This window comes from Anopheles gambiae, chromosome 2 (assembly GCF_943734735.2).
Source record: "Anopheles gambiae chromosome 2, idAnoGambNW_F1_1, whole genome shotgun sequence".
Classification (NCBI taxonomy): domain Eukaryota; kingdom Metazoa; phylum Arthropoda; class Insecta; order Diptera; family Culicidae; genus Anopheles; species Anopheles gambiae.
Genome location: NC_064601.1, coordinates 97,019,207 through 97,042,770, shown reverse-complemented (window position 1 = coordinate 97,042,770; position 23,564 = coordinate 97,019,207). Strand labels below are relative to the sequence as shown.

The window sequence follows — 23,564 nt, the reverse complement described above, 5'->3', positions numbered from 1 at the left end:
GATATATTCGGGATATTAATCGTGGAAATGTGGAGCATGTGTGATAATTGGTGGTTTCGGCAGAATGGGAACATATTCGACTATATTGTTTTTTCTTTCTGTACAGGTAGAAATGCCAAAGGATCGTGTTAATTTGTCGTGCTTGTACTACCTTTCTTTGGTGTTAAAATCGATCACAAAAAATCCCGAGAATAGGTTGAGATTAGTCTTTTGTTCGTACTGCAGAAAGTTTAATATCCTGGGATTTTTTTATGCAGTCTTTAGTGTTAGTCTACATTTAAGTCTACATAATATTCACAACACAATTGCTACAATGATATTTCCATAATCAGTATAAATCTCAAACTTTTTTGTTGAATCACCTTAAACCGCTTCTACAGCTCTGGTAAAGCACTCCGATGCGATGGAAGTAAAAAGTAACCTACTTTGTAGAGGGACTGTGTCTGTTTACATATTTCAGGTTTTGTTACAGTCGCCAGCTCTGTCATGACTTGTGCCTTTCGTCGCTGGCTGTGTTTATTTGCTCTTGCTGAAAGTTCTCCTTATCAAACGCACACCACTTCACCTGATGCAACTGCTCTGCATTCTGTCGCTCGCACGTGCGACGGAAGCGAGAGGTTCATCGTCTCCAAAACAAGATGCTAGCTACCATAGGTCGAGCGGCGGCGGGTCTTGCCTGCAGCTCGCCACGAAGCAATCGCACCGTTGCTGCATGCGTGTAGAGGTTTATTTTTCATCACCATCACTTTGATGTATTATGCTTTAAAGCATTCTTGAAGATGATGACTTTCCTTTTTGCCACATTTCCCCGTTCGCCCTCCGGTTGAAACTTCTACAAAAAAACAAAATAAACCGATGACACCGCGATAACATGGCGCGAGTCAAGAACGATCTTACAGACCTTTGGCGTGTTGTGCAAGAGGAGAGGATCGTTCTCGGCATGTTATTGCTCTCTAAAAGCTGCTAGGGGACGCGCCAAGATTAATGAACCTGAAGAGAACGCACACCGGGCCCGTCCGACACTGCGACGGTTTGCTCCGGACGGTATATTTGCACAGGTCGTTTTCCGATGGTTGTAAGATAAGCGCGGCGAATCATCATTGCCCCCTGTTGTCGTCTTCAACATCCTCCGAAAAACCACACGACGATTCATCATCTCCGCACAGTGCGTTGGAGACAGAAAAAAAAGAGTGAGTGTGTGTGGCTTTTGTCGCCTGATAACATGCACATGTTGACGTCGTGCGTCGTCTTTGCTGTGCGTTTTATGCAAATAATAGCGTCACCGACGCGCCTGACATGCTTTGGAACTCGCTGGTAAAAATCCCTCAAGTTGGGCCTCTTTTTTTCTGGAGGAGAAGAATTTCCCTGCTCTGTTGAAGTTCAACGATCTGATGCTTTGGTTTTTTTTCTTGCTGTTACTTCATTGCCACAGTAAAAAGGCCTCAACTCTCCTTCAAATCCTCATGGATGCCGCACGCAGAGCGCAATGGAAGGGCGGCATTGTTGTGCTAAAACAATCGGTCATCGGTCGGTCGATGATTGCACACCATTGCATTTGGCTGCCATTTTGGTGTGGAGCGCGATGGTTCCGATCGGACACCAAACAATGGTGTCATCATTTATGTGGCCAAACTATGCACGGTGCATGTTTAGGACCGGCCAGCGCACACAACTACATTGTTCTTCGCATTTCGGTGTGGTATGCAGCATTTGTTTGGCTTTTGCGTTTCGGTGACTTGATCCGTTGACAAAACTGATCCTCGGATCTCGTCGCCTCGAGCCGCGACGAATTCTGGGAACGTCGGACCTTTGATCTTCGTGTGGCATTTCGGCACATGGACACGGTGCGAGGACGCGAATTGGCCACTCTGTCGCGGGCCAGATTGCCGATGGCCCGATAAAGTTTAACAACTCAGTTGGCATTTGACGAAGGCTGTTTTGTGTTGTTCGTATTGTTTAAAAATTGAAGGAATAAATTAAGACTACGGGAAATTGGTACATTGACAACGAAAAATCATTGGAAATTCTTCTCCCCCGAACGCTCTCCAACGCCTTGCATTCACAGAAATCGGTTATGTGCGTAGGATTAGCTCAAAGCCTCAATTACCAAGGGTAAGGCGTCTGATTGTGCTCACCCCGTCAGAAGACCCCGCATGACTTCTCTCCATTAGCCCACTGACTTGTCTGAACTATTTTATTAGCATATACTCCCAGCGCAAAAACGCGCAGACGATTTGTCACCGGCAAACACCCGTGACCGTGACAAATCGGCCTCATATGTGTCTGTGGCAAATTGTGCCTGACCCCGTTTGGGTCCTGCCCTTACGTGTCGCTCGCGATGCGTTTTGCAATTGAGGAAAGCGGAACTGTGTCTCCGATTTTGTACCATTTTCACCTGCTTTATCACCTCGACGATTGCTTGGTGCAACTATTAAACTGCATCGGGCAGCGTATATTCGCACGCGACCAAGAGGAAGAGGAGAGCGAGTATGTGTGAGATAAGGGACAGGGACCTGTACGGGAAATAAAATAATTACTATAACTGTTGTTTAATTGAGCCATTTCACACCTGTCGCTTAGATAGTTTTGAGCCTTTTTTGTTGCCTTGCATCAAGCGTGGTTCGAGAGTGGTTTTTGTAGACATAAATGCACGAGCGAGAGATGCATTCCAGAAGAGCAGCACAATCTGTACATGGAAAGCGGAAAGCCTGAGCTGTCGAACCGTGTCCCAGCGGAGGATTAGACCAAGCAAAAAAAAAATCGTATTTATGGAGAGCCTCGTGGGCAGGCAGTACAGAGAACAGGTGGATTTATATTGCCATTGGCAGACACTGTGACTGGGGGTATTTATTTATTGATCGATCGAGCCTAAGCTCTGCACACGATCCTGTGCCGTGTGGAGCGCAGTTTAGCGTGGAGAAAATCCGCTAAGCATTCAATCGCTCCATAACTCATCGCCCGAGGTCCCTGCGGGACTGAGTGGCATTTTGTCACACATGATGCGGGTACGATAACAGCGTACGAGCGAGGTGCGTTAGATAAGCTGGACGGCTATGCCCAAGATCCAAGAGTGCACTGCGGGAGTTGCCCATCGTTGCTGCACGGTGGATAAGCAGACGAGCAGCTCGATAAATTAATGATAATTATTATTTGCACCACGTCGCCGCAGTGAAGATATTTATACGTGTTGTGATAGCGATCGTGTAATCCATGGTTAAGAGATTTTCAAGGAAAAACTGGAAGGAAAGTCTCTTCTTGGAGGAAAGCTTCCATCGACCGAATCCGTCCTGGTCAGAGTTAATTTGTTCGTTGAAGTGAGCTCGTATGGTGCGGGACCGTATGGGAAGCTATTTGTCACTGTGCGATTTCAGCAATGTTGTGAAGAGCGGGTCTGCCGGGAAAAGGTCTTACGCGGTGATGTGTTTGTGCTGTGTTGCGAGGGAGAAATTTATTGCCGCATCGTGCATAGAAACGGTAGACGGCGCGTGTTTGATTGGATTAGGCACGGTAGCTTCTGTTGCAGGTATAGTAGTATAGTCCCAGAAGAAAGTGTTTGACAAGGATATAAAAATGAAAGGACTTTTTGTATGATTTCCCTGTCAATTGTTTCATATAGAGGACAATTTCCTTACAATCGTTCCTTACAGCGAGAGTTTTCTCTCGCCGAAAAGCAATAAATCTTTGAATGTGGTTGAAAAAGCATAGCAAAAGGTTTTATTGGAATTGCAGGACGAGGGTATCGAATCCTGATTTATTTTACATTTCAAAGTCTGAAAGTAAATTGTTGGCGTCTTTAGAAATAATATGTAAAATGAATGTGCTGAGCAGTATACTTACAGATCATATGTTCCGAGAACTATTGAAAGAGAAGAACTCTTTTAGGCGATTTTCCCAAATAATATGCAATGCCTGGGAATCAGTAATCATGATGATGATGATGATTCCGATTCTTCAATTTATTTACAAGATACGTACTATAAACGTCACTGAAGATAAAAGGATTTATTCAGAATCGACTATCTTAATAGTTTTGTTCCTGTTTGTTGTAGTCTTCGTTTTACCAATGATCATTTTGAAATCTCCAGAAAATCTAATAAACAAATCATGCCGTTAACGAATCCAAGACATTACCCATTTCATCGAAATAATTCACTCTACGCTCATGGATGAATGCCGTCTAACTTGAGGAACATCAATACCGACAACCGAACATTATCCAAGTCAAAAAGAGGGAAGAAACTCCCTGCCCATAGATAATTTCTGGAAGAAAATAAATTTCTCCCTGCCCATAGATAAACAACAACCTGTCCCCGGTACTGATAGTGCCCGAGGATCAAAACCCTCACTCACATCCGTCCGGAAGAAAGGAAGAGCACGCTCGAACGCCGCTAAACCAACATCGTCGCGGTATATGATTATGCGTTCGCTGTCGTTGCCTAAGGCAGGAACATTGAAGCATTGAAGTATTGAAGGAGACGTCAAGAACAGAAGATGTGCTTTGGTGTGGCTTTGGTGATGATGCGCGTTCTTTGAGGCCAAGGGCTAGAAAGAGACGGTTGGTGAAGGGACCGTTTGCTTCAACCGTGCGGGAAATGTCATACAAGTGAGGATAATTTTAATAACAAGCATAGCGAACGATCGTCCGTCCCACCTTCTGGTAGAAGTTTGAAGATCGACAGCGCCGGAACACAAACCGGGATGGGTAAGTATATAGCCCGCGCGACCGGTCGCGTCGGTGTGTGTGGTCGATTATGGGGTAATTTTCATTAATGATCGTTCTCACCTTTAACGGATCTTGGTCCCACAGCATCTCCCCCCTGCATCTTCATGTCCTTCCGGCGTGGTTTTGATTCCTTTATTTGATGTTGGTCCGACGGTCCGGGTGTTTTATTCGCCGACGTGAAGCGTGCGCCTTCATTCTTCATTCTTAGACACTTCACACTTCCTGCGGTGTCTGGGTTTGTGTTCTAGACGGCGTGCGCGCGCACAAGCATTTGATTATGCTGTTCAAAGATTGAGCCCTGTAGAAGGAATGGGATAGCGAGGAGGTGTTAAAAACATAGAATTGGGTCATTTTAATAGATGGTCTAGCTCATTAAAACTTTTGTTCTTGCTCGAACGAAAAAGGGTGCCGCTCTAGGAGGGACCTTTGGATCAGGCTTCAATCGACGGAGCATCCAATTCCGCTGGCCAAGATTGAGCTGCACCGCATACGGACGGTGAAATCGGACGGCGCTCCTGGCTGCCCGCTCGACTTGGTACGTTTTCTCCTCCGGTGCGCTGATTGACTTTTTATTGATCGATAAATCTTACCACAATTTGATCGTCGGTCGAATTCTGACCCACCGCGAACGCTTGGTAGGTATGGCCCTTTACAACGTCTCGTGTACCGGGATGGGGGAAACTTAGTAACAAAACGACAGCAAAACTCAGAAAAACAAAAAAAAAACATCATCCCTTTGAATTCAAGACACTTTAAGACCACTCGACCAGTTGGGTGACTCGCCGCCGGTTTGGTTGCGGCCGGTGGGTTCTAGTGGCTTCCTCGATTAGGCCACATAAAAATCGTGTTGTTCGGTTCAGATTTCGATGCTCCTCGTATCGACTACCTCCCCACGGACGACCGTCCGTTTTTTTGTGGGTCAGAATGAATTTATGAGCCTTCGGCGTCGGTGCGCTCGGGTCGGAATCGATCGAACGGAGAAGGAGATGTCTGCCAAACGGAACGGCAAGTTCGAAGTGACCACAGCTGGTCCGGGGTGGACCGCTGGCTTTTTGGGCGTAGTTCCCACCGTGCTCATTCTTCGCATTTCGATTCGCGCGCGCTCTTTCTCTCTCTCTCCCCCCTGTTTGTTCGTATCTCCAGCGGACAATCATACCGCCACTTCCGTTTCGAATGGGGAGACTCGATGCGCTTGTAGCAACCAAAATTACAGGTCTACCAGGTAAATTATGTCAACAATAAGTTAACGAAATTATTCGATCCGTTGTCCGCCGCCGGTATGCATCGCCGATCTTCTCTCTTTCTCAAATTAGTTGTTTTTCCTCAACGTTGAAGAAGAAATCTCAACGAGACCTTAGCCTCGAGTGTTCGATCCTGCTCACACTCCTCACTCTTACATCGTTAGGCTCTGATTGAGGTTGAAGTTGAAGCTGTGCGGAGTCCACGTGAGCCTCGGGTCAAGACACAGGCTGCAAATTGCTAAACAGAGAGCGGGTGCATGATGCTAGTAACAACGCAAAAAAGCAGGTCGCAGGAAATCATAAACGCAAGAGAGCCATGCCCCCATGCTGCATCTCTACTCCCGGTCACGATCGTTTAGAGTTATGAACCGATAGGGCAAGCCCCGGCAATCGGTCAATAATAAAGCTCTCCCGTACACGGGCTTGCGTAGTTCGCACGCGCTTAAATTACAATAAGTGTATGATTTATGATCATTGTGCGCGAACGCAAACGGAACGACCCGCCACCGGGGTTGATGCGCTACTTTTCGAGCGTTTTATTTATTGACAAAAGTTTAATCGAGCTCTGGTGGTGGTGGTGGTGGTGGTGTGGCCTTACTGCCCAGCGGGATGTTGTGCTGACCGACAACGATCAGGGTAATGTAGTTTTTTTTGTGGTGGTTGCTTTTAATTTCCGTTTTATCTGGAGGTTCGGAGGGTTGTACAGGTTTTGGGCGAACTTCATTAAGATCGTATAAAATTGATTAAATTGTTTTATTTTTTTAACTGGAATTTCATATCATTTTTAGTAGCCCACGGCGAACTTGTTTGCAGAAAGTTATTGTCTCGATGATCTGCAGCTTAATCTCTCCACCTGTTAGTGCACGTTTAAGTACTCTAAAATAGTTTTCGAATGAAATCTTGATTTTTAAACTCAATAAATCAATCAAGCTTTCCTTGTTGAAGAAAAATACTCTTTTTAAAGGATCTCTGAGGGGAACTCTTCACAACGCTGATAAGAATTGACTCACGACGCTTCTTTGGTGGAATCTTTCATAAAAATCTTTCCCGCCTTTCCCCCGTTGGGCACCACCGCACCCGGTCGCAAGGGGCAGTAGCATTAATTTATAGTCTTCAACGCAGGTAATTACACATTGGCGACGAGGTTAAACGCATTCGATGATGAATTGCTTCCCAGATTGATTTGGCCCGGAACCGGTCGGCACATGGCTTTTGCATGCTGGCGGCAGTGGTACACACTGCTGCACGGGTTTGCATGCTGGTTTTTCTGCTTACCACGAATGCCCATGCACTTGTCCCTGACATTGGTCACGCATCGGGCTCGAGAGGACAAGAGAGATGTGTTATTGGCTTCTTTTTTTTTGTTGAAGCCTCTTACACATGCAATCGCATTTCGCACGTATCTTTCCACTGGAGCTAATAATAAAGCTTACCAAGGATAGGTTCGGTGAGATCTTTTGCTGGTGTCGTTTTATGTTAAAAATAATTTTGATTAATAAATAATTGTGTAATTCGTCTGGAATATCATCTCATTATTCTATTTCTGCTTTTGTTTCTTTACCCATCTTCGCCGTCATTCTTCTATGATGGGATGGTCTCATTAGCTGCAGAATACACACATTCCATATTAGGATACATCAACCTTTCGCCATGTTGCTCGTTCCCCACTTAACCCATCCTAGATCGGGTGCATTCTTTCGCCAGCACCACTATCGGGATGTTACGCACGCCGGCAACTGCTGTTACGGCATCGGGCGGCGCGATCTCGTTCACTACTTTTATTGTACACCGCGCCCCGTTTGGCAGAAGCAGCCTTCATTATTATCGCATTGATAGGGTCACCATTAATCAAAGTAAATGTCAGGGCAAATGTGAAGATAGTAATTAGTCAAACTTTCAACCGGCGAACAATTAACCAGGGCCAATGAGCGGACCGTGGATTGAAAGGGTGCTGTTATTCATTCAAGGGACAGAGCGCGGGAAAGGGGAAGTTTCATCCGATACCACGGTGCACACCGGGCTGACAAATGCGTCACAGCCGCATAATTTGTACATTTAAATACATTAAAACTGATGTGGTGTGGTGGCGGCGGGGGACTGTGTTATGATTTTGTTACCCTTTTTCAACCCACCGACACTGACGTGTGAAAGATTGACCGGGAACGACAAGCGGGCCCATTCCGATCGGGCTAAAGGTGAACTTCAGTGCCTCTCAAAGCGTTCGTGTCGGAACAGATCACACACGCACACATGCAACTGCGAGAAGAAATGATCAAAAGCTCCGGACGGGCACTGCACAATGCCAATCCGTGCGGTGCAATTTTACCGGCAAAAAACATTATCTCATCCATTTCATCGTACTCCACATCACCTCCGGGCAAGAAGCGGGCAATGTAAGACAATGTTTGAAATCGTTAAAGAATCAAAATGTAATCAGGGGAGAGGTGAAAGACAATAGCCGCCGTTCGTCAATTAAATTTGATTAATTGTTGTCTTTTCTTCTTGCTTTAGATGCGATTTGATTTCGTGCGCTTGTTTTGCGTGCACTAGGCATTAGGTACACCGATTGCATCAGCAGCAGCATCAGCAGTGGCAGCAATGTGTCAGTTTTGCCAAAAACGCAAAAGGTGCGAGCGAGGTTCGTCGCTTGCCGCGCGTTTTAGTTTTTTCCCCATTTCATCAGCTGCCGGGCACGCTCTCCGGTAGATTCATCTGCATTTGAGCGACGTTTGGTGCGTTTTTTAAAATAGCTTTGTGAGTGAAATGGAAAACGATGGCTTTAACTGGATGCTTGATTGCTGGTGGAGCTTTCCATTTCAGCCAGACAACCTTATTCCTTATCGCGGTGTTCGTATCTTTCGTTTCTGCAAACAAAAGCCTACCGGTTGTGTGCGTGTGGTTTAGTGACCTCGTCTCGAGAACGCTACAACAATCATTTAACGACGCTGTGCGCCTTCACTGTGTCCTGGTTCCCTTCTTGTCCTTACCTTTTGTGCTTTTCGGAAGGACGATAATTATGTATGCGTTAAGGGCAGCCTTTAAATTGCACTCGAATCGGTCGAAATCGATGCAGTGGTAAAAAATTATACCCACCGTCAATCAGCTGCAAACGAAGCAAGAAATGAAACCTCAAGATTCTGGTTTTTGGTGTTCCCCTCTTGGTTCGCCCCCCCCCCCCCCCCCATCAACAGTCCCCAAGGGGACAGACGGAATCAGCCGGAATTGGTCCAATTTGGGGAAGTTTCCGAAATTATACTTATCCTCATGTTGGGGAGCAGCGCGTTTTGTACCGCGCAGCGACTAAAAGGACGCGAAGATGACGCTAATTGTCCCGCACGAGTGACGCTAATTGGCCACCCTGCTTGTTGGCGGGACCCGCGAAGGGTGCCAAAGATTACTTTGTGCTTAAAGCTTTGCAATCAAGCCTATTGCCGGATGGAAGAGATGCTCTAGAATCGGGAAGTGCATCACTTACGGCTTGAACATGAACAAATTTTATTAATGTTGCATGTTTCTTCAAAAGTATGATTTTAATGTATCTTGAACACTGTTGGCCTTCTGGAACCTTAAATAGAATTTTCAAAATATAATCAATGAAGATGTTGACTCCACTGTATTTTAGTTAAGCTCCTCCTGTAATCTATATTTCATATTTGTTTAGACGCAAATTATTCAAATAGTTTTCTTCAGCTTATTATCCACTCAGCAACGTGTTATTATGCTTTCCCTGCCTGTATACATAATTTTGCGCTACAAGTATTGAAATCCACCCGTCTTCTAATGATGCGTGTGGTCTATGCATCCTCATGACGTATAATTTGCCTCTACTTTGAATAATCTTGTTAGCATCTGCTAGCATTAGCACCATACAATTGGGCGCAACAAACTGTTTCAAATGCAACCAAAAACCTTTGAAGAGGGCCTATTATTACGTGAACACGCTGATAATAAGATTGATCCTTACGCGGAATGAAGCCACAACGCAGCGCGGTGGCAAAGAAGAAACATCGAGCCCTCGTAGGTCCCCGAAGCCACAACATTGTACCGTGTCCTAAAGGGCTACAAAACGCCGACACTGAAATGATTAATGTACACGCAGCCAAGACGGTGTTTTGTACCAAAACACCAAAGAGCCCGCGGTCCAGCTTGTGTGTGCCGAAGGGTTGCAGCGTTTCTTTTTAACCTTTTTGCAATGTTTGGTTGCGCCGCTTAAATAATGCCATCTTTGCTGTTGCAGCAGTATGAAGTGAAAGACCGTTTCCCGTATCAATGGCGGGGCTTGTTGATATAAATGAAGAAATTAGCACCCGTTGACAGTGAAACGAATGTTGCGTTGCATTGGGGCGACGCTGCAAGCGCAACGGAAGGAAAGGTGGCGCGCAAAAAGTGCATCAACTGCACTCGATTACCGAGACCCCATCGGAACATCGGGCTAGTTTATTTTCCCAGGCCGAGCTGAACAACATTGTCGAGCTGAAAAGAGTGCGCGCGCGCGCGCGTGTGTGTAGGCCGTTTGGTGTGGTTTGGCCGGCCCGGATACGAGCGCCGTGATTAGATTATTGCGTGTTGACTCCCGTTTTGCTTTTGCGGTTGCGCGCTGGTAAGGGATGGCGCTGTCGCGCGGTCAGTTGCGGGGATGTCTTCAAAGGTGGGGAGTTCTCATGTGGCTGCCGGTTTGCTTTGCGACCCTTCTGGTTCGTTTACGGACATTTGTTGCTCGAGATTCAATCGAATCCCCGCGCGATGGTGACGGTTTAGCGAGAACGACAAATCGCCTATTTGTTTGACATTAGTTTAGATTAGCTGTCAAAGCCATGTATGTATGGAGGCCGCCGGATGTGTGGATAGGCAAATGGTATGCAGCTTCATGGGTGATCCTGTGCATCAGTGGCAGTTCTCGTTGATTGGGTTCATTTAAACCGAGCATGCTTTTAGTAGAACTCGTTGCAATGGTGAAAAACAAAACAGAGATAAACTTGTTCTAGTTACGTTGTTTGAGGTTTGTTTGTAGTTTGCTTTGAAGATGAAACGTTAAATTGATACCTTTAAAGCTTTATTTGCATATGCATTAACGTTGGCATTAAAATATTTACTTTTATTTGAAAGGGTATAGACAAAAAAGTCTAAGACAAATAATTGCTGTTCATAAACTTTTCTTATAATGTTACTATTCAAGGATACTTGCAAAATAGAAACTACGACCTTGCGAGCAGCATTCCCTCAGTTATCCGGAATTTTCGCCATGGCAGACGAAGACATGAGTGTAGGCATGTTCTTAAGTTCCTTCCTTCGATTTTTATCAATTCTTCACCAGTTTTCATGACAAAATTGTTGGAGTACGCGCCACGTTGGGCCAGAAATTCTCCATCGGACGCAGCTGGGAGATGTTAGACCGGTTCACTGTCTGGGATGTCACATAGAAATACCGTCGCTTCAGTGCCTAAATTATTCGCTTCAAGTTATGGCGTCATTGCTTGCCACTGCAAACCTAGTGTATGCGATTTCCTTTTCCTGATATGTATGTTCATGGTTCTCAGGTACTTTTTCTCTGCTTTGGCCGGTTGCATCGACATTCCGGCCAAGCGAACGCAGCGATGTAGCAACTTTTCGCTAGATTTTCATTTTCAGCATCCTTAGAAGCTTCTTGTCGCTCAGGTCGCATCGTCATTCATTTAGAATCGGGCTTTCTTTCGATGCGCTTACTGTTGTGTACGAGTGCCAAAATGGTGTAGATGAAATGGTCTTATTCGACGTCCACGAACTGCCGCACGATGTTCGGTTTCATCGTGGCGTGGCGCCTTTCTTTGATTGCACACGCTTCTAAACGAAGTTTCATCATTTTTTTGGCCATCACTGTCACTCATGGGATACTATTATTTAAAGTTATGTTAATACAAAATTTAACATATTAATTTATACTGGTACAGATAAACCCATGAAAAACTGACTGATTTTGTTCTTTTTTTATGCAAACGTTACATAAAATCACAATATAATTCTACAAAGATGTAACAAATACAGCTAAACAATGTTTGTATTCAGTTATTTATCAGTAACAAACAGTTTGTCAATAAACTGCTGAATAATTCGAATAGCTTAAATCAATTGCTTGATAATCGCCCACACTACCGCAGTATATCACATTACAATACCATATTCCCAAGATGGTACCATCCAGTACTTACACTGCAAATCACCCCAAAAAACATTACCCTTATTGGGCACGAATGATGTGCTAATTCAGCTGTATGCCACCACCAACGACGACAACTCTCCTCCCCGACAGCAAGCCACATCAGGTGCGTGTGCCACCCCTTTTATTCCCGGAACACGGAATTCTTCCCCGTTTGCTAGCTTTGTGCGCCTTTCTTTGGGTGCACATACCGATGAACCGTGCTGCAACTTCGTGCACAACATACCGTTTCGCCAAAACCTGCGTCCAAACCGGCTCGCAATAATGAGCCAATCAAACTGCCATCATGCTCGGGTGGCCGCCGCCGTTCCATGTGGTTCGAGCGGGCGCGGTTCCTGCCGGCAGCAGCAGCGTACGCGGGTGATCATCCCTCCCGTTTTTTTTTTGCAAAGTCTTCCAGCTTAAAAGGAAGCAACTGGTGGTGGAAACTTCGCAACCAGCATCATGCAGCACGCTGATGCATTATGAATTGCACACAATTATTTTGATTAGATCATTTTACCGCACGAAAGGAGAAGAAAGGGGAGATGTTTTGTTTATGCTGAAAACATACATCCTTGCCACCCACTGATACCATGATGCGATGAGTTCGTGTGTCCGGTCGAGGCTACAAAATGCTGGCAATGGGACAAACGGGAATTGGCAACAATTGGCAGGCTCTTTGCGTGCTTAAGTTGTGTTTGCTACTAGCTACCCTTGGCTGGGTGTCTTGTTACGGGCATCTCCCAGGGAGGATCAATTTAAAGGGTTTTATTGCGAAAGAAGATCCTCACGCAATGCGGGATCATCCGCAGCGGCGTGTCTCTGCCAATTGGGCCGCCAAATACCCGCTCGAAAGCCGTGCCATGCCAAATGCCGCCCAGCTACTGCGGGAACAGTGTGTGCGATGCATGCAAACGCAAAACAAATAAACCCATTACACCCGATCACCACAATAGATTCGTCATTCTTGGCATGCTGGTAGCGAGCGAGCAAGCGTGAAATAACAAGCCAGGCAATAAGAATAACAACAACGCCATGTGATGAAGCGAACTCAGAAAGACAAATGGGTTGCATATTAAATTTGTCAATGATGAGCATATTAAACCATAATTCATCACGACGAACCGTGGAACCGGGGAGGCTCATCCGTGGGTAGCGCACGCTGAATTTAGCAGGTTAGCGCATTTGATCAATCTAATCGCCAGACTGCTCACCGCATGACACCGCGAAGGAGAAAGGCGCCGATTGCTTCATTTACAGCGGTACACAGGGGTTCGTCGCTTACAAATTATCGACATTTGATTGGCAATCAAGTGGAGAAGGATAAGCGACGATCAGTGTCTTCCGCTACCAGCAGGTGTGTTTGTGTGTGTGTTTGGGCACCTTTTTTGCGTTAAATCAAACGGATTGCGCGTCCACTATCGTTAGCAGCTTCAACGGCACTGCTTGGATCAAATGGTGGAGGTCAAACCGCCGTCGCACGCTGGAATGTATGGCTGGCTATTTTATAGCTTTCGATCGATTTATTAGTACTCCCGCTATGATTTACCACTTCAAACAGCGGCACGGAGTGGGTCGGGGGTTTTGGTAATCGTTGGTGCACGCGCGCTCGCGCACCCGGGGAAAACTAGGGGTTTCGTTTTACCAGCTGCGTTCGATTGCTGTGGCAAGTCTTCGGTGCCCCTTGGGCGCGTGAAATAAATTGACATCGAGTTTATTATGCGACAAGTGTGGTGTGGCTTACGACGTAATGCTTCTTTGCAGCTTGCTCTTTATGCTGCACGTCGCAGTCCTGCAGTGCAGTCCTGAATGTGCCCGCGTAATGATTATTGGCGAGATGCGCGTTATGTGATAGCGGAAATTTTCACACACGATAATTGAAAACGTGTTTTTTTGGTTGGTGCTTGTTAGTTTATGCGCGGGAGTGTTTCCCGATTCCCGAACGTGTCGTGTGTGTTTGTGTGCAATAGAAGAAATCAAAGCAATCAAATGGACGCGCATACACATTATCTTGCGGGTGCCATTTATCTTCGATTTAGGTGAGGAACTGTTTTATGAGCCACGCACGTTTGATGGTGCAAGAAGTGGTGTACCCATTTTAAACCAATCATAGTGTGAGATGAGAAATGGTGTTTGCTGCTTGGTGGTGTGGAAATCTGGGTACATTATATTTTAATATCTGTCTGTGTGTACGGTGTGGGTGAATAATGATCGGTACCAACCCACCAAACAGTTTTGCCCTTGAAAAAAAACATTAAAACACTCCTGCTTGGCCCCCTTAATCATTATGCTGCCGTCCGGCTCGCATAATAACTTGAGGTATTTTGCTACATTCTCTTGCACTTCCTGTGCCCTGCCATCTAACCTTCTCTTCCCCATCGAGAACAGGTGGATTAATTTCTTGTTAACGGGTAAAAAACGGCACTCGGCGGTAAAACGTGTAGCAACAACGGCAGCAACAACTAGTAGAACAACTTTTTCTCCGAAACTCTCCTCGCCCGCCCGAAGACGAGGTGATAAAGATAAATGCTGCGACGTCCTCACTCGTGCCCGTATCGGAGATAATCAATTTGGAGGATGGCGCAACAGGCATATCCTGTACATACACACGCGCAAACATTCCACACGGCGGTGATGTGAGCGCGGCGCTGCACTTTTCTAACAAGATATAATTTATTGACAGACATTTGTCACACCGCCGTTAGCGGCTGCTGGTTTGCCGGATGGTGGTGGTGGTGGTGTGTGGTATGCCGTCTGCCGACTGCCTCCGTTTCTGTGATGGGAAGATGGTGAACGAGTGGACGCACTGTTGAACGGTGACTTTAATACAAACACCCTGTCAAGCCAATTAATTTTGCATAAACAACGGAATTGGCTTTTTTTGTGTGTGTCCGTGCACTGTTGTTTCGTTTTGGAAACAGTGTCAGCAGAAGTTGATGGTACGTAATTGCTTTTTACAGGGTCGTACACTTCAATTTTGTGTGTGATATTTTGAAGTCTTCCCTAAAAACATCTAGATCCTGAGGGTGATTAAAGTAATTGACCAGTTAATCATGCGATGGGTAGTAATTATCTCCTTGTAAGTCTATAAAAACAATTACCCACAAAAAAGTTATGCGTGTGCCACCCACAGAGAGGCTTGAAGGATATAACCTTTATCATGCGTCTTTTAGTTAATAAAAACGCCTACATAAAAAGACGCGGATGAACTTATGAAATTGTAATACATCATCCCAAATAAACCATAATGATCTTTTCTTCTCCTTGTATGAGCTTGTCTACACTATATTATTAGCCCAATAACCTCACTCGCTTCGTCTTTATTAGCTTAGCGCCCGCGCTTTGTACCGTAACTTTCGATTTCATTCTCAACCTTACCGAAAAACAAGCGCTGTGGTGCGCTTTTTCCCTAGCAATCAAGGCTGGGGCGTGTTTACACATTCTTTAGTAACTCATATTTTCCCTGCAGCATCCCAACAGCTTGCCGGGGTGTTGGAATGCTGCACATCGCTCGTAAACCAACTTGGCCGCCTGGCGTATGGCGAACTAATTGCTTTCGAAAGTGCAACTCCCTGATTTACGACGCCGGGGACCCGGTTGGGGCTGGTCGATTGTGGATAGGTAAAGAAAAAAGACAATGTTTTCATCATGTTTTACCAACCCCTTTGAGGGAAAAAATGACGGCTTTTTCAGCGGAAACGAAGCGTAACGATACCAAAAATAAAACCACAACCCCGCACACGGACCCAAACACACATAAATTGTAGCTTCCAAAATCATCATTACTCTAACCGGAACCCTAAAGGGTTTGCAATCCCGACGCACCCCCAGGACCGTTCACGACAATGGTGTGTTTACAGTTTTACGGTACTTTCTCACCTCTTTTGGGGGTGCTCTGTGTGTGTGTGTGTGTGTGTGTGTGTGTGTTTGCTGGGCACTTTCTTCCATCTTCCGGAGCTTCCGATGTCATAAGACGTGCGGCTGGTGCAATGTCATTCGAACGGCGAACGGAGGTTGTTGCTTGTTGTTTACCGCAAGTGTAGGACAGAACATTACCGATCGTGTCGGCGGCTGGTTTGTTGTGGGCTTAACTCAATCTTTGTGTTAGTAATTAGAGAGAGTGAGAGGGCCAAAAGTGCGCCAGTTGACTAACCACTTATCTGGCCAGGCAGAGTAAGGGCGTAAGGGTGAGTGAGTTGGTATTGTGGAGCTTAAGAGTGACCGAGCCCTTGTTGTGTATGTTCGGTCAGGGCTGGTATTAGCGCCCGTCCGTTTGGGGGAGGGTGTATGGGTCGAAAATGGCCGGAAGGGATAGTGAAAGTGCAACGGTGCTGGGGTTGTTCTGGTGATTGGGTGGGAGCGGTACTTCGAAGGGCAAACATTGTTCAACCAGATGTAATGGTCGAAAGTGCAAGTAGTTGAGCCCGATTGACGAAAGCAGATGGTTTTGGGAATGTAAGCAAGATGATTTACACGCGGATGAAACAGATTTATTTACGGTGAAGTATCATTTGATGATTCAATTATTTTGTTTTGTTTTAGGGTCTTTCGAGAATATCCTTTCATCTCATTATTTCTATATCATTCCTTTCAACGGTTTAAGGCGGAAATATTGATCCGGTTCGAAGGACCATTATTAATCCCATTTAAAGGATCAACTGTAACAAGCACGATAGAACATGGCTAAATTTCTACGCTGAATATGAACTCATCTGCTGCCAGCAATGTTACGTTTATTAGTAGCAGAGTCAGTTGCTGGATCGAAGTTGAAACTGTATTCTTTTTTTGGACCGGTATTAGCTTGTGATTCGTTCCTTGACTCAAACAAGTATTGGGACAGTTTTTGAATCAGAATAAATCCAGTTACAGTTACATGAACCTTATGGTGTTTGAAGATTTAGTTTCAGGAGATGTATGGGTATCAGTATTAGCGTTCAGTATCGGTTCCAAAACCGATATGAGGTTAGCATCAGTTCCAGGAACAGTATGTGACAAGCATCAATTCCAGGAACTGTATATAGTATGGATTTATATCGTCCCATTACTACTATGTCTTAGGATCAGTTTTAGGACCGGTATGAGTTTAGGATCTGATTCAGGATTAGTATAGGATGTTCCAGATCCTGTAAAACTTCAGAAATAGTTTCAAAACTGGGATGAGTTCAGGATATGTTTCCTAGCCGATATGGGATCAAGATCAATTTAAGGACTGGAATGAGTTCCAGATCTGTTTCTAAGATCACAATTGGATCATGACCAGTGCCAGGAACGATATGAGTTTGGGATAAATTTCAGAACTGGTTGATACTGAACCTACCCCAATTCTGCGATAAGTGTGGGTTTGTGATCAGTTCCTGATTCGGTATGGGTTCTATAAAATGTATAGGATATAAACGAGTTTGGGCCAATTTCTGCTCGGGTAAGAGTTGAAAGTAATGTATTACTTGAATCTAAGAGTAATTACGTTGCTTTTACAAATATTTACGAATCTCAAGGACCTACTATATATAATATGCGTGTCCCTGTGATCGGCTTAAATCACCCAATTTTTACAAATTCTCTATATTTCTATAATCACAGTTATACAAAAATGATTGAAATACGTGAAATTCAAACGAAGTCTCAAATTAAACACACTTCTGATGATTTCCTATTGGTACTCACTTACGTTTCCACTCGACACAGAAGATGTCATGCAAGCGATCTTACGAAGTATTAAACGTAAGTCACATCGAAAGAAAAAAAAGCCTGCTTCCAACTTGCTTGAAGATGATTCATGTTGTACCATTTGTTGATGCAGCTCATTGAATGCGCGGCAATATCTTGGCTTTTGTTTGAACCCAACCGTCCAGTCGGTCGTCTTACCGTTCAGCACTTTTCCTAAAAAGCAAGCCAATGTAGTTACCCTCACCGCTTCTGTAGCGTGCCCAACGCTTCGTGTTGTTTTTTGGGAGCCAAGTGCGTGATTTTGTCTCGCTGTGGTCCCCAATGACCCCGCAGCAAAAAATACGGGGAGATGTGCTGTCCGGCGTCACGCGGAGGAAAAGCCACGGCATTCGGTCAGTTTGGCCAGTTGTATAACTGCCACCACCGCGATCAAAAATGACACGCCAGGCGCATCGGTGGCAACCGCAGAAGGTTACGTTTTGGGGTTTCCTCCTTTTTCCTCTCTGCTGCTTTTAGCTTCTTTGTGTGACAAACTCTGTGTGCAAAGATGCCACACTTAATCAATCATGCGCTTAAATCCTCCCCGCCGTGAGTTGACACTTGAGGTGCGAGATGGGTAGATGGGACACGGGTTTGTAGGTATTATGAAACAGGTACCGTTGCCCGGGAGGCAGGAATACCGATGGATGACCGATTAACCGCGAAACCAACGTGCCCTGATCGTTTGTGGTAGAACTGTAAGCTACATCAAACGTAACATAGTAACCACATCGGTAGCGTACTACCGGATTCTAGGGTATGGTATGCCTTAAAGTTCTCACAGTGTTGCTGGTCGCACCCATAGTCGCTACTCAGAATCCGTCTGTCCGTTCGGTACGAGTAATGTGGATAGACAGACAGGTCAGATCTTGGATAACGATGGATGAAGTCGGCTAGAAGATTTCAATTTCAATTAATCAAAAAGCTATCCGTTATTTGCACTGTCACGCATCTAGTTCGAAATGGCAATTATATTTCCGTCTTCTTTCTTCCTGGAAAACAAAAATTTAGTCTGAGATTAATTCTTAGCATTAAACTACATTCTTAGTCATCCATTACCACAATTAAGGTGAGGCTTTAAAGAATCCCGAACAAAAAGCTCAAGACTTGGATATAAATGCTTCTATAATTACAACCCTGCAGGGGATGATTTGGCTTGGGCAAACCTATAATAAGACGGCAGTTAAGTGAAAAATAAATATTAGTTTAAATTAATCCCTCATTACTCCGAGGAGCCGTACAGCACGCCGAACGGTCACCGGTTGGCTTGCTTCCGGGCAGCGCAACCGTTCCAGCAACCGTGTGTGTGCCTGCGCCCGTGTGAAACGTGATCCTGCGCACACGGTGACAAACGTACGAGCATACCAAACAGTGTCGCCTGGGCCGTTTCGTTTGACTACGGGCGGCACTAGAAATAGCAAATTAATTTTAATAACCGCAAACCTCCCCAGGCCTCTCGAAACACCGTTCTGGCATGGGTAATGGTGCAGAAAAATGCATCGGATCCTGGTCGGTTAAGCGATCGGTATCGCCTGCTAACTGGCATGGCATGGGCCGGGGACAGTAAGTTATCGCTGAGTCTCGGCACCCTTTTCTTCGCGTACCTTTTCGGCGTGTGGGATGAAGAAATCACCATCGGCAAACGTCGTAAATTGTCATGTTTTCGAACCACCAGTGTGTCACATCGCCCGTTGACATGTTTTGTGACGGTGGTGCAAGAATAATGGTTTTTTTTGTGGGACCTCCAACCAAACTGATCTGGTTTCAGGCGCGTTCGTTTGTTAACAATAACCTGGCGAATGTTCTAGTGTGGCGAACAGTACGCAAAAAGTGGAGTGCGAATTTATTCGAGTCTGATTAATTATCTACCATATGTCATAGTTAGGAGATATGTCTGTATTGCAGCAGTTTGTGAGTGGAGCGTAAGATCCGGCTTCCTATCGCCAGCGCTCCACATGTCGTGACCATGAAATGCACCCAGAAGCGTCCAGCATCGATCAATGAAAGAGTTTGTAATGCAAATCAGAGCTCGTCTGTGGAGTAAGCGTATTGCAACCCACGGGAATTCCTATTTCCTAGACACTGTAACCCAGTAAGGCTAGAGAAACGTTGCAAGGTGCTCAAAAGGACTTGGACATATCAACTCCAAGAGTTATTCTAATATTATCTTATCGAAGAATTGAGTTCAGGGAGTGCGCAACTGTGGTCATAAATTCAATGACGTGATCATGCCCATCACAGTTCCAGTGCACTACGCTGCAACCCTGCAAGTTCCCGACGACCTAATGGCCTGTCCCTAATAGTTTTCTTATCTTATTCCTTATCTAGAGCATTTGAAAATTAAATTATTACCAGCACAAAACGGCTACAAACAAACGAAAGCTTACCACCAACCTTGGCCCGGAGAGTGTTCATTAAGTATTGCTCAACTGGCAGCTATTCAAATTATACATTTCTTCCCAGGTTTGGGTGTGAGAAAAGCTTTCTCAGCCGTGTCTACCGGCGCCCAAAATTTTCTCAAACCGTTTACCTTTCGTACCGTAAGAAAGCCGCTTTAAACGAACTCAATTTGCTCTCGGACAAATCCCACCACCACACAAGTTCCATTAAGCTCTGGTTTGGGGCGGGAATAAGTGTACCGTTTAGCGCACCGATGATCTGTCCCAATGCGGGTAGCATTCGATCGATCGATCGACCTAGCTATATCGCTATGCTTTGAGCATTCCGATTAACACATTGTCAGTACGCAGGCAGGAGTTGAACATTCCAAACACTCACATGGGTCTTTCGATGCCTTGGTGCGTTGATTATGTCATTTCTGAACTTCGACATCAGGGTTCGCGTTGCCTGTTTGTTTTCGGGATCACCGCGGGCAAGCAGCGCTACCCGTAGCGTCGAACGAAAACCCGTGTCAACTGCTCGAGCCTGCTGGAAAATGTTTATTTTAATTTAATTTTGATTTGTTTATGTAGTGTGGCGCTGGGATATCGCGATCAGTTTCGCGTGGATAGGCCTTACGTGCGCCGGACCCTGTGGCCGACTGACCGAAATCGATCGCACCAGTTCGATACGCCACGGGAGGTATTGAGAGCCTGCCGCTGGGGTGCCGCTGGAACGTGTTGGAGCCTGGTGATTAGTCAAAATTGGTCGCGATAAATTTGTATCAATAATTGGTAGGGACAGGAGCGGCTTGCGAGCGACTGTGCTGCAGATATCTTGAGAGGTCCTACGGTACTGCCGGTGAAAACGTTTGGCAGAAGTTGTGGTATGGTATGCCTGCGAACGGGATGATGAGCGAGCGTGTCGAAAGGCCATTAGAAGGCGTAAGATCTTGTGCAAGCCTGGTCAGTGAACTGTGTTGTTCGCCGCTTGTGAGTAGTCTGGTGAGATCCGAGAATATCCAAACACGTCGTCCTCTTAGTGCGGTGGTTTGACCTACTGAGATCGCGTTTATTACGACAAGACAAGGGAGGTGACTAATCAGCTTGTTGGCGGCATCACGTGACCGAACCGATACTCCCAGGACCTATGGCCCGGTGCTGGGCGGTTTTCGGACACGCGGTCTTTGGCGGATGTGTGCCGAAACAAAATCCAAAAAAAAGCGCTGCAGGACCTGCGAGCGAGCAGCAAGACCTGCGCCCGGCGATGACGAAGCGATGATTTATTTGTCGGGAATGGCACATCGGCTGGCTGGCGCGGCACATGGTCGTTCGCTAGAAGCTTCGGAAATGAGTGTAGAACCATGGTCATGATTTACGAACATGAACCTTTTTCTCCTGTAACCAATAATGTAATCTTGCCCATGGCTCTATTATGGCCATTTACGGGCAGGCGCTGATGGTGTGCGCAAGCGCCAGCGCGTCCACACGGCAAGCCGGTTGCGCAATCGGTGTGACCCGGTCGAACACCTCCTGCAAGGGGTTTGTCGAGTGCACTCGGTCGAGGGAGGGGGGGGGGGGGGGCGTTTGAGGGTTATGAGATGGTTTCCGAATGGTTTTTAGCCGGCTGGCAGGGTGATAAAACATGACGATTACATGTGTCGGGTGGGTTGATTAGATGTTAAACTGTGCTGTGGTGTTTGGGGAGCAAGTTGTGAGAATGTTTCTACTTTGTTTGATGCCTAATTATTGGCTTTGGAATCTTCAACTGCTAGATGACGAGAGCACATTTAATTACAATAAATTTAACTTACTTAAAAACCTCCAGGTCCAACTCTCTCTCTCTCTTGGAGCAATCTGATGGACATCTGTTATGTATTTTGCTATCTCGTATGCGTTGAGTTCGATCTGTTGTCTGTTTATTTCATTGCATCCCAAGATGTACAAACAAACACTGCATGCAACCCAACACATTCCAGTAGATGTATGTAAACGATGGTAGGCAAACCGCGTTCTACAATTCTGTACCCATAACAAGTATGCTTGTAGTACCCGTCGTCCCAAGACCTACATTGGCGCCGGGTAAATTATTTTTTTTAGGTTCCCTCATTCATTCTCCAGAGAAATGCATCTTCAGGAACGGTACGATGGTCACCCTTGCATCGTGTGCATAATGAGCAGGGTGGTACTGCCGGGGGTTTGATCCAGATCCGACCAGATATCCGACTGATGGGAGGCGGCGAACATCAGCGCTTCCCGGGCGGCGCCACCTTGATTAGCCGTGGGAGGAGAGAAAGTGGCCGCTGCGAATCGTCCTAATTTGATGCAGTTTGATAGTGCACCGATAAATCATGCCATGTCGCGGTGGCTAACCAGCCACCGGTCGAGTTCTGCCGTGATGCGAGAGGTTTGAAATGACACATTTTATCTGTGGCCGTGCGCTTGTTAGATTGATTTGATTGCATGCGCCGCGCACGAGCTCGGCTGATGAGCTTGATTAGTTCTGCGTTTTGTTGATTGGTACATGCGTTGACCCTTAGTTTAAAAAATAGGTTATTTATAAACTTTGATAATTTTCTAGTTCAAAGGAGGTCATCGTAGCTTAATTTGAATTTCACTTTCCGGCGGGCAATAAAGAGGATGCAAAACATTTTAAATACCATCAACAAGTCGTAGAAATCATGCTGTATTTATTTTAAATAAAAAAACAAGGCAAAATAATAAATCAACTGTCACTTTTGATCGTGAAAATTCACACGCCACCACATCATGGGTGATTGCATTTCGCATAATAAATGCATGTTTATTTCATTCAAACCCCTGCAGAGCACGCCCCAATCTCGTTAAATGTACTCGAAATAATAAAAAAAAGGCCTGCTCGCTGTAGTGGTACGTGTCCTGTCGGCGGCCTTTTCCTGCCATTTTGGTGCTGCATAATGAACACGTTAACACAGTGACATTGCGCACTGCGCCCCGATTGGATTGCGATGAAAGTACGCTTGATTTTGCGACAAATTGTTGACCGATCGCGGGCAGTGAGGGAGTGCGAGGATAAGGGAGGAAATTAAATGAAACCGTCACTACACCCCTTTTGCTCTGGCCCGGCAGCCAAATTTAGCGAACGACTTTATTTAATGAATGAACCTCCAAGTGACGGAAGTAAGGCAACTGCGCTTGTTCGCGCATGCACCAGCATGGGAAGACAAAACGAGAAACAAACGAAAAACACTCCCGAAACTGTTCAACATTCGGGGGAGCATACAACACCATAAAAAAACATATTGATACGAACGATAAAGCGGAGCAGGGAATAAAATAAAAGGGGGAAAAATCGTTGTGGT

At 45.7% G+C, this 23,564-nt stretch overlaps 1 protein-coding gene across 6 annotated transcripts in view; it reads left to right on the top strand.

Moving 5' to 3' along the window:
- LOC1276854 (uncharacterized) overlaps window positions 1-23,564 on the top strand; it is a 276,309-nt gene that overhangs the window by 74,879 nt on the left and 177,866 nt on the right. The window lies entirely within an intron of this gene.